Here is an 11,812-nt window from a genome sequence, read left to right as displayed (position 1 = left end):
ACCTCCAATAGTGTCTCCAGCTATGAATCAAGCCTTCAATTCATGAGTCCAGATTCAAAGTCTCACACTTGCCCCGGGTCTGTTCTCTATCTATGTTCCCTATTTTCATGGATGCATCACTTAATGATATCTCAAATATGCACCTATTTGGGTTTAAAATCACTTTCACTCCTCTGATTTTACATCCAACTAATCATCACTCCTGCCTATTTTGCATCTAAATGTCACTCAGATTTACCCAGTTCCATCCATTCTCATAGCTACTAGGTGATTTTAGGTCCTTGACATCTCACTTTGGTTTTGATAAAATAAACAATATTTTTATATAACTCAAATATATTACTAAAATTAATTTCATCTTTTTTCTTTGATGAAGGAGACCATTATAAAATTATTAATTGCATATGTATCTCATTTCAACCAGGCAGCAGTAATCTATACGCTAGGTAACTCTTAAGCCTCTTTTTTTAGGTCTCTTGAATTTTACTTTTCAAGTTTTATTTACCTTAAAATGTATTGTAATTTAATTAATTCAAGGTGTTATTTGGGGTTAATTGGCCTACTTCTAGTTACAAATTTTAAGTAAAGTTTATTATAACTGAATCTGTCCTTCTCTTGCCCTTCTTCTCACCCTTCCTTTCTTCTCCAAATAAAAATGTTCTTGGTTGGTAGAGTGCTTGCCTAGCATGCACAAGGCTTGCACAATCCCCAGCACCACACACACACACACACACACACACACACACAAATGTTCACATGTTCATGTTCTCTCCTGTGATGCAGTTTACCTCATGCAGGTTTCATCATATAGTGCAACAGTTTCCTAACATGTCTGTCTTCCCATCTAGGCTGTGAATTCTTAAGTGGCAGAGACTAAATATTAATTATGTTTGCGTTCCCTCAACTCAAAAGGTGTTTATTGCATAGTACTAGCTCAATAGTTTGAGGGTGTGACTGTAAAGAACCAGAGCCCTAAAATTTGAATTCATTTTATTTTAGGCAAGACACTGTCATATATTACTTAGGATCTAGTTAATATTTTATCTTAAAATGCAAACCGTTTTTATTTATAAAAGGAGTATTCAATCCATATTCAAATAATGCAGAAGTATGCAAAAATAAAAAATGACAGACCCCCAGAAAAGTCAAGCGTGGGAATTATGAACTTCATTCAGTTCAGCATTACTGTCACAGCAGTCTGGTTACCCTAGATGGCAGTCTTGAGCTGTTGTTTGGACAGGTAATGCAGGACTAGCCTCAGTGCTTGCCAAAGACAAAATCATTATCATTGTTTTCAAATTGAAAGTAGCAATTCATATTAAAATCCTTAGAGGTAGATTAAGCAAATGAAAGTTTGATAATTTTTATGACTTATCAATGCATTTAAAGGTATGCATGAAGAAAGATGTCAAGCTGGTTGTCTCTATTGGGCACAAAAAGACAAGATATTAAAATACTGCGCAGATAGTTGACATTTTATAACAATGGGTAATTTTAGACTGGCAAAGGGAAGGACTGTAAGTTCCAAGTTTGTGTTTTGGGTTTTTTTTTTTTTCCTTTTTACTCAGACAGGTTATGTGCTGACATCATAACAGTTTAGAGGGAGGCACATATCACACAATGGTGTGAACACCCAATAATCATGCTAATGACCAAAAAGGATCTGTCTTTGGACTTTTCTAGATCCTATTCTAACTTTGGATTGTATAACTCTGTTTTGGCTGAATTCCTGGTGTAGCTTTGGAGCCAGTGACCATATAATTGCCTGAACACAATTTTACCCCACCTTCAGGTATAAATACTAGAAGAGAAACCCAAGAGTGAACTGCAAAACCCCCTCTATTTTCCAAAGATTGTGCATACGCGTGTGTCCAGCAGCTCTTGGGTGACTTAGATCCCAGTGCCAGTCACACCTAGCTGGAATAGAATCTGCCTTGTCTCATGATTTTTGAGTTTCTCCCCTAACCACTTATTGCCAGGATTTATTTATTCATTCTCAACAAAAATGGATGTGTTTTGATTGCCTGCAATGTGATAGGGATACAGCAATGAGCAAATAGTCAAAAGCCCCTGTCTTCAAGAGGTATAGTACATACAAATTACAGAAACATACTGCATAATGCCATGAAGAATAAAAATCATTTAGGAAGATAGAGATGATGAGAATAGTCTTATATATGGGGTTTCAAAAAAAAAACTATTTAATGAGAAGACATTTGAGCTGGGGTATGAATGAAATGGTGGGAGAGAGTCTCAGGCAGGGGGCAGGGCAAAGGCTCTGTGGTGAGAGCTAGATGGCCTCCATTTACAAGTAACAAGATTATGCTGGAGTGATCAACAGTGGTATGGTGGGAAATGAGGTTGGAAAGTACCAAGGCCAGATCATCTGTGGTGTAGTTGGCTGTTGGTCTAAAGTGCCATGGGAGGTATAAGGAGGCTTTGAGCAGGTAAGTCACATTGTCTGACTTAATTTCATGGAAAGATGCACTTAATTTCAAGGAAAGAAATATTGCCATGCCACTTCAGACACATTATCGTGCCACCATTATGTTAGCGCTGTGGCTGGTGGTAAGAAGAGTTTCTTGAAGTTGGAAGAAAATGCAAGTGCACTGTTTCCAGGTTGAGAATATCGTTTTGTCAACAGCATGGTGCATGAATAAGGTTATAGAATGAATGTGAAAATGGATACATGAATCAAGAGTTGGGAAATAGAAAATCAGATGCTTTGTCTCTACCTGAAGCCCATGTGCCCTCACCCCTGGGGACTGATGATGAATAAAGCCATTTCCTAGGTATTATTGGTGGGAATGTAGATTGGTGTACTCACTATGGAAAACATGAAGGTTTCCAAAGAAATTAAAAATGAAGCTTCCATTTATGACCCATAAATCCCTACTCTGGGTATATATCCAAAGAAAATGAAATCAGCACCTTGTAAAGACATGTACATTCATTCCCATGTTCACTGAAACATTGATTCACAATTGCCAAGGTGTAGAAATAATCTGTTGCCAGATAAATGGATCAGAAAACTGTGGGGAATACATACAATAGAATATTATTTGGCCTTAAAAAAGATTTTACTGCTTACCACAATATGAATGAAACTGGAAGACACTATGCTAAGTGAAATAAAGGAGACTGTTAATGGGTTAGATATGAGGTATCCCCCAAAAGCTCATGTGTGAGACAGTGCAAGAACATTGAGAGGTGAAATGATTGGGATATGAGACAACCCAATTAGTGAATTGGTCCCCCGATGAGATTAACTGAGTGGTAACTGAAGGCAAATAGGGTATGGCTGGAAGAGGTAGGCATTGAGGGCATGCCTTTGGGGTACATTTTTTGTATCTGGCCAGTGGACTGTCTCTCTCTACTTTATGATCATCATGTGAGCCACTTCCCTCTGCCATACTCTTCCACCATGGTGTTCAGCCTCACCTTGAGTCCTGAGGAATGACTATGAGACCTCTGAAAGTGTGATCCCACAAATAAACTTCTTCCTCTAAAATTGTTCTCATTAAGTCTTTCAGCCATAGTGGCAAAAAGAACTGACTAAAACAGAGACATAGTAAGGAAAAACTTTTGGAGGATCTCATGCATATGTGGAATCTAAAAAAGGAAAAGTATAACATACAGAGTATGTTAGATTTTCATCTCTGTGACAACACCTGAGCTAAACAACTTAAAAGGAGAAGAAATTTATTATGGCTTATAGTTCCAGAGCTTTATTTCAGTCCGTGGTCATTTGGCTCTGTGGCTTTGGGCCTGTGGTGAGGCAAACAGCATGGCTGGGAGTGCTGTGGGGGAGAAGGCTTTTCACCTCCTGGTGGCCAGGAAACAAAACAAAGAGGATGGGGCCACCCAAGAGCTGCTTCAAGTTCACACTCCCAATGACATCACTTTCTTTTATCAGGCCTACCTCTTAATGTTTCTAGCCCTCCCATAATGCCACAAGCTGTTGACTGAAGACTTGAATGCATGGACCCTGGGGGACATTTAAGATCCAAACTGTAACATACAGAATAAAACGTTTGCCGCCAGGGGTTGGGAGTGGTGGAGAAAATGGAGAGGGGTAGGTCCAAGGATACAAGGTAGATTTGTAGGATGACCAAGTTTGGACAGGTAATGTACAACTTGAATGCTACAGGTAGTAAAATCATGCTGTGCTTGGGATTCTTGCTAAATGCTAAATTTTAGCTGCTTTTGCCACAAAACAAACAAAAAATCATGAGTAACTGTGAGATAATGGATATGCTGATTTGCTTCACTGTAACAATCACTTTGCTATCTATTTGTGTTTTATAACACCGTAATGTGTACCTTGAATACACACAATACATTTATTTTAACAAATTAGGAGTTTCAGTATGGAAGACAGGAAGGCAGTTTTCTATGAAGGAAACTTACCATGACACATAAAACTAGGGAGGGAGGAAAAGGAAAGAAACAGAGCAAAAAAAAAATTTGATAAAATGTTTATTTTTTCATTAAGAAACAAAACCCAAGATTTCCTTAAAAGATGAGGATTTAATGAATTAAATTAAATTGATAATAAAGGGATATGTGGAGGGGGAAGAAAGATCCTAGGAAGACCTACTACATGGTTGCTATGTTTTGGAAGTGATATGTGCGAGTTCCACAAAGATTCATGGGTTGGAAGCTTGATCCCAAGTGTAGTGACCTAAGGGTGCATGTCTTTAAGTCATTAGAAAAACTGCCCTCCGACAGGATTCATTTAGTTCTCATGTGATCCTTAAGCTCTCTCTCCTGTTATGAGTGAGCCCACCCACTGAATTCCTCTTTGTCTTCCCGATTGACTATGTGATGTCTCTTCCCACATGTGCTCCTATCATCTGCCGTGCAGCTTTTGTTAGAGTCAGTGCCCTCCTTTTCTGACTTTCAGCTCCCCAAACTGTGAGCTTTACAAAGGGTATTTCATTACAGCAATGAGAAATGGACTAAAACAATGGTCATATGTAAGTGTCAAATAAAAGATGCAGACCACCATTATTATGGACATGAAATCCCCAGGAAAGCTGTCACCACATCCTCTACCAACAATGCCATCTTTGCATCTGTGCATGGAGCATCTTGCTCTCCTCATTGCTAACCTAGCTGCAGAATTCGACAGCTCTTCTATTTCACTTCTGTACCAAAGCATTGATCATCAATGAGTTTTACTTAAGAATTTTTGGAGAAGACATAAAAGATAGTTTAGATCACATACCTTTAAGGAAATTATATTTTTTTAAAAAAATCCCATTTGGAGTATCTTCCTTTCCAAGTTCATTTTCCCCATCTAGGTTACTAGGTTCCCACATTTCTGCCACAATATTCCTTCTATTAAAGCCTTGTCTATACTCAACCTACCACCTCGATTTTCTTTCCCAATATTGTTTAAAGCAATTTCTCTGTATTCTTATGCTTGTCCTCTCCATTTATCTTGGTGGTCAGCAAAATAAAAAATCCTAAAATTAATTGTAAGGTATATTCCATCTCAACAGGAACTTTGTATTTCTTCTAAAATTAATTATTGTTTCAGTTGATAAACAAAAATTTTATGAATTTATTATGCTTACATGATGCTTGGAAATATGTGTCAATTTTAGAATGGCTAAATTAAACTAATTAACATATGTATGACTTCACATATCTCTGTTTTTGTGGTGAGGACGCTTAAAACCTACTCTTAGAAATTTTCAAGAATATGATACATTGCCATTAACTATAGTCACCAAAGAATAGATCTCTTGAGCTTACTCTTTCAATCTAACTGCAATTTTGTATCCTTGGATCAACATCTCCCCATCCCATACCTAGTCCACGGTAACCACCCTTCTAATCTCAACTTCTATTAATTCACCTTTTTAAGCTTCCATATGTAAGTGAGATAATGCAGAACTTGTCTTTTTTGTACTTGGCTTATTACACTTAGTATGAAAATTTGTAATTCTATCCATGTTGTCCAAATAACAAGACTTCATTCTTTATTATAACCGAATACTACACCATTCTGCACATTTTCTTTACTCAGTCTTCCATTAATGGACACGGAGATTATTTCCTTTTCTTGGTTATTGTGAATAGTGCTGCAATGAACGTAGGGATTCAGGTATCTCTTTGACATACTGATTTAATTTCCTTTGAATATATACCTCGTAGTGGGATTGTTGGATCATATGGTAGTCCTATTTTAATTTTGTAGGAAGCTCCATACTGTTTTCCATAAGGCTTTATTAATTTATGTCAATATAAATTAAGAATGTGAATTGGGAATTTTATATTTCTTATTCATCTTTGTACCCCCAATATCTGACACCCAGCAATCAGTCACCATTTTATGGAATGAATGAACAGAAGAACTTTGGTAAATTTCTACTCTTAGAATCTTTGGGATATTACTCTCTGTATCAAGTGGTTTATTAAAATATTTCCTTCAGATTCATATATTTTATCTCCCAAGGGAATTTCTGGTAGATGCAATTTATTTTACATAACTTTAAATGAGAAGAGCATGGACCAAGGTGGGAAAGGTATTAAGGGGAGATTCGGGACTCCAGGGTAGTACATAAACTATTATGAAGTGATCCAAGCTTGCAGTTTCAAAGCATTCTGGCGATTGTCACAAGTGCCACTAGTTAATATTATTGTCTGTCTCAACTATTTCAAAACCTGTCAGCTCTGTTTTTTGTCATTAGTTGTTTCCTACCTCATTGCACTCCACACATTACATCCTCAGAGATAACTCACCACAAAAAAAGATTGTGCATCTGTCAAGTGTGAAGACCTTGGTGGGCTCCTTATTGGTTACAGAATTAAATAAACTCCTTCTAGCATGGCATAGAATACCCTAACTGATTTTCAGCCCTTCATGGGGAGGATATTGCTTTAGATTCCTTACTTTCTTTCCACCCTTCTTCTTCTTGAGAAGTCTACCTTCATTCACAGCATGTTTATCACTTTTGTGTAAATTGCCTTCAAGTGTTTTGGTGGAGAGATAGGTACAACGAATGAAAACTTCAAAATTACTATTGTGTCTGTTTGTTTAGGCTCTCCAGTTGGGATGGGCACTGGCTAGCCACTCATTACAGGGTAATAATAATGCTGTGTACGTGGATGAGCCCCTTTTACATGATGAAGGAGCCAACCAGGACTCTTCAGGAATCTCTTTCATCTCTGAAGCACTTCTGTTATCTGTGATTAGTTAATGTGTGTTTACTGCTCATGGTGTTCTCATAAACAAATGGCTTTTCTTTTTATCCCTTGCCTCAGAAACACAGTAATATGGTAAGCCATGATTCCCAGAGAAGTACAGGAGCAAATAGAAAAATCCATGAGAAGGAAGGGGAATGAGAGAAAAAAAAAATCAGAGAACTTTTAAAGATCATTTGATTTAAGACTGCTCAGTGTGAATGCTCTTTCAGGAACACCTCTGCAGTGTGTCTGCCTGGTGTGTCCCAGCTTTTTCTCCATCGTCTGAGGTCAGGTTCTAGTGGTTGACATTGTTGCTATCCTGCTATACTCCTCTTTGCTCATAAAAAAAAGATTCTTTCTCAGCCTGAGTTGAAATGTGCATCTCCAGTGTTTCATGCACTCATTTTCTTTGCCTCAGGTGCCCTGGAGCAGATGTCTAGCTCCTCTCCTAATGATGGCACTATAGTTTCTGGAGGAGTCTGTTCATGCCTTTATCTTGCTGGTCCCATGGATCTCCTCAGGTTAATATCCCCATATCATCCACCATTCCTCACAAAGCCTGAGTTCCTCAACCTCATCTGAATCTTTTATGGGTTTTCTCTTTAATGTATGGCATCCTTAGCAAATAAATAAATAAAGCAAATAAAAACAAGAGAGAATTTTAAATAATTATATTGGCAAATGTTTTGAAAAAATTAAATCTTGGAACTTGGGAGAGTAAGGTAAAATATTAAAAGTACATATCTTCTCAATAATTTTTGAAAGTAACATTTGTCTCATGAGCATTAAAAATATTATTATCATTAGGATGTAAATTTTCTTAAAGAAATTGATCTAAGAAGTAATAACCATGAGATCAAAGATTTTCACATAACAATGTTTTTACAGAATTATTTAATTTAAAACCCCTATTGTAAATAGCTTATTAAGGTATAAATGGCATATAATATACTGCACATATTTTTTTAATTAAAAAAAAGTTTTTTAGTTGTAGTTGGACACAATACCTTTATTTTATTTATTTATTTTTGTGGGTGCTGAGGATCAAACCCAGGGCTTCACACATGCCAGGCGAGCGCTCTACTGCTGAGCCACAACCCCAGCCCATACTGCACATATTTTAAATGTCCAATTTGATCCTTCTTTCTATTCTGGTTATTTCGTGGATGTGTTTTTGGTATATTTAATAAATCTTTCCCTAACCTAAGGTCACAAAAGATTTTCTCTTTGTATTCTATGACTTTTGTAGTTTTAGGTTTTATATTTAGGTTTATGATCAATTTTGAGTTTGTTTTTTGTATATATTTCATATTATGGATAGAGGTGTGGTTAAATTATTTTTTCTCTTGCACATGGATACCTGATTGTACCAACAATTTATTTAAAACTATCCTTTCTTTGTTGCATTTTTTTTTGTACCTTTCTTAAAGATCATGGAACTTGCATGTGAATATTTCTTGACCTGCTATTGTGTTCTATTGATCTATTCCATTATTTTATTTGAAAATATAATGTTTTCCAAAAAAATATAGTAATTGAAAAATTTGAAAGGCATCCAAAAACCACCCAAAACACAACTACTTATACATAAATGTGGTAAATATTTTTCAATTATTTCTTTTTCTAAGTTTTTTTTTATCTTTGTTTTCAGAAGTAGTCTTAAATCCTTTGAGAAATTAACTGTACTAATCTACCATCTTTTCTTCTTTGCTCCCTTCTTCACTTCCTTCCTTCCTCCTGTCTATCATGGCATTATGGTTTAGATATGAGGTGTCTCCCCACACCTCCTGTTAATGCAGAAATGTTCAGAGATTAGATTATGAGAACTGTGACCTAATCAGCCCATCCTAGTTTGAACAGACTGACTGGGTGGTAACTGGGCAGGAGAGGTGTGGCTAGAGGAGGTAGATCACTGGGGTTGTGCCCTGGAAGGATTCCTTATTCCTGCTTCCCCTTCCCCTTTCTGGCCAGTGCTTCTTGGGCCACCATGAGTGGAGAAGCCCTTCTTCCATGTGATGCTGTGCCTTGAGCCCAGAGCAGCCAAGTCAGGAGACCATGAACTGAACTGCTGAAACTGTAAGCCAAAGTGAACTTTTCCACCTGTATGTTGTACTTGTCAGGTGTTGTGGTCACAGTGACCAAAAACTGACTATCATAGTGGGTTTATATTTTAGTAAAAAATCCATTATGTAACCAATTTTTCCTCCTCTCTCCTTCTATCTTCTTACTCTCCCTTTTGGACACTTCTTCATGTTAGATGGTTAGATGGTTTGTGTCCATGAAAGTGTGAGAGTGTGTGTGTGTGTGTGTGTGTGTGTGTGTGTGTGTGAATGTGTGTGAATGTGTGAGATAGATACAGAGAATGTGTGTGTACTGGTCTGCATGTCTTAGGGATTAATGCAACTGGAAGATCGGTTAAATTTGGAAATATTGATAAACACATATCAAATTATATAAAGTATATTAGATATATTATATATATTTTATGGAAATCTGTGAATTTAATGGATTATGCATGTATGTTTGTGTATGTGTATATATGGTATATTGTATTTGTATATATATAGTATATATGTATATATACACATATATAATGTATTATATGCATAATATATCTAATATAAAAAATATGTAAATATATGTATAAGATATACATATATATGCATATATATATATAAAATACCAATACAAAAATATCTCCAAGTTAATTTGAGCCAGATTTCTTACTGTTAGAGAAAGGAGCTATATAAATGGAAAGCGGCCAGTTGTGAGTGTGTGTGAAAGGATTTTGAATTTGCCCCTTAGTGTTGGATTGAAATAGGATGTTTTTAAAAAAATTTACTTGTTCTTTTTAGATATGCATGACAGTAGAGTGTATTTTGACATATCTTCACAGAAGAAGTATAACTTCCTATTCTTGTGGTTGAACGTGATGTGGTTGTGTATCCATATATGAACATAGGAAAGTTATGTCTAATTCATTCTACTGCCTTCCTAATTCCATCCCTCCTCACTTCCCTTCACTATCTTTTGTTTAGTCCAATGAACATCTATTCTCTGAGCCCCTCCTTATTGTGTGTTAGCAACCATGTATTAGGCCTTTGATCTTTTAGGATTAGCTTCTTTGATAGTCTCCAATTCCATTCATTTACCAGCAGAAGTCAGAAAGCCATTCTTCTTTATGGTTGAGTAATCTTCCATTTTGTATATTTGCCACATTTTCTTTACTCATTCATCTATTGAAGGGCATAGGTTGGTTCCATAGCTTAGCTCTTGTGAATTGAGCTTAAACATCGATATGGCTGCATCACTATAGTACGCTGATTTTAAGTCTTTTGGGTACATACTGAAGTGTAGGATAACTGGGTCAAATGATGGTTTCATTCCAAGTGAAACAAGACATTTTAAATATATACAAATAAATACATATGCAAATTAATAATGAATACAAATGTACTTACATATATATCTCTATGAGACTAATTATGTGCATATATCTTTAAAATTTTCTTTTAACCTATATATAATTAATATATTGCTATTTTTTTAGTAGTTTAAGAGTAAGTTGCTGACAAGATGCCTGATTATACCTTGATACTTTGTTATATGGTGAAAAAAATTATGATACTTTTGTGCATAGACATTATATAACTATCAACATCAATAAATTTACATTGTTGAAATACACATATGCACACTCTATCCATGGAGAGGGACTAGAAGCAATGAAATCTCAATATTACTGAGCTCATGGTGCTCCCAGATCTCAGTTTCTTAATACTATTTTCCACCAAAAGGAACCAGGGATATTTGTAGAAATTTCTGACTCCAGGGCTGGGAAAGGGAAATGCCAGTTGAGCCTGGAATACCTTCTTGTGCCAGCAAGTAAGACAGTGTACAAAGAATGATAGGTACATATTGAAAGGACACATGAGGCATGTTGAAAGGACTCTCACCAAGTCTAGGACAATTTGAGAATCAACATATACAATTTTACAGTGGTACCCATAATAAAGTAGGAGGAATCCATACAGATTAAATAATAAATAAGCAAATAATTGTGGGAGAAGGTAAAGCTAATCTTTCAGTAGAATGCCTATTAACAAATGTAGACATAGATTCAAAATATTTTTTTACAAAGTTTTTATTAATTACTTGAGTAGAAATATATATAAGTATAATTAAAGAAATCTGTATCATTTACTTCACCATAGAAAACCTGGCAGACATCATCTTACTGAGGGATAAATGATGACGTTCCCAATAATGGAACAGTTAATGTCGTGCATGTTCTGATCTGATGCACTGAGCAAAGGACAACATCCCTTATCTGGTACTGCTGCCCAAAAAGCATAAATCATGAGGAAACATCAGGAAAACCTCAATTGAGAGACATTCTACAGAGTAGTTGGCCTGGGCCCTTGAAAAAAATCTAGTTCATGAAAGGCAGGGAAGAAAATAGTGGAAAACAAGGTCAGAGCAGGCATCACAGTACCCTGACTGGACAGGATGTGTGGGGATGGCCAACAGATCAAGGTGAAGCTCCTGAGATTTTATCATTCATATATATATATATATATATATATATATATATATATATATATATATATATATA

At 36.0% G+C, this 11,812-nt stretch overlaps 1 non-coding gene across 1 annotated transcript; it reads right to left on the bottom strand.

The window, feature by feature from the left end:
* Positions 1–1,562: 1,562 nt before the first annotated feature.
* LOC125617065 lies at positions 1,563–1,663 on the bottom strand. Its single transcript, XR_007347916.1, has one exon. It is a non-coding gene; the product is annotated as a small nucleolar RNA U13 (small nucleolar RNA).
* Between the last annotated feature and the right edge of the window lie 10,149 nt (positions 1,664–11,812).

The sequence above is a fragment of the Marmota marmota genome, unplaced genomic scaffold (genome assembly GCF_001458135.2).
Source record: "Marmota marmota marmota unplaced genomic scaffold, marMar, whole genome shotgun sequence".
Taxonomy (NCBI): domain Eukaryota; kingdom Metazoa; phylum Chordata; class Mammalia; order Rodentia; family Sciuridae; genus Marmota; species Marmota marmota.
This window is presented reverse-complemented; position numbering and strand designations above follow the sequence as displayed.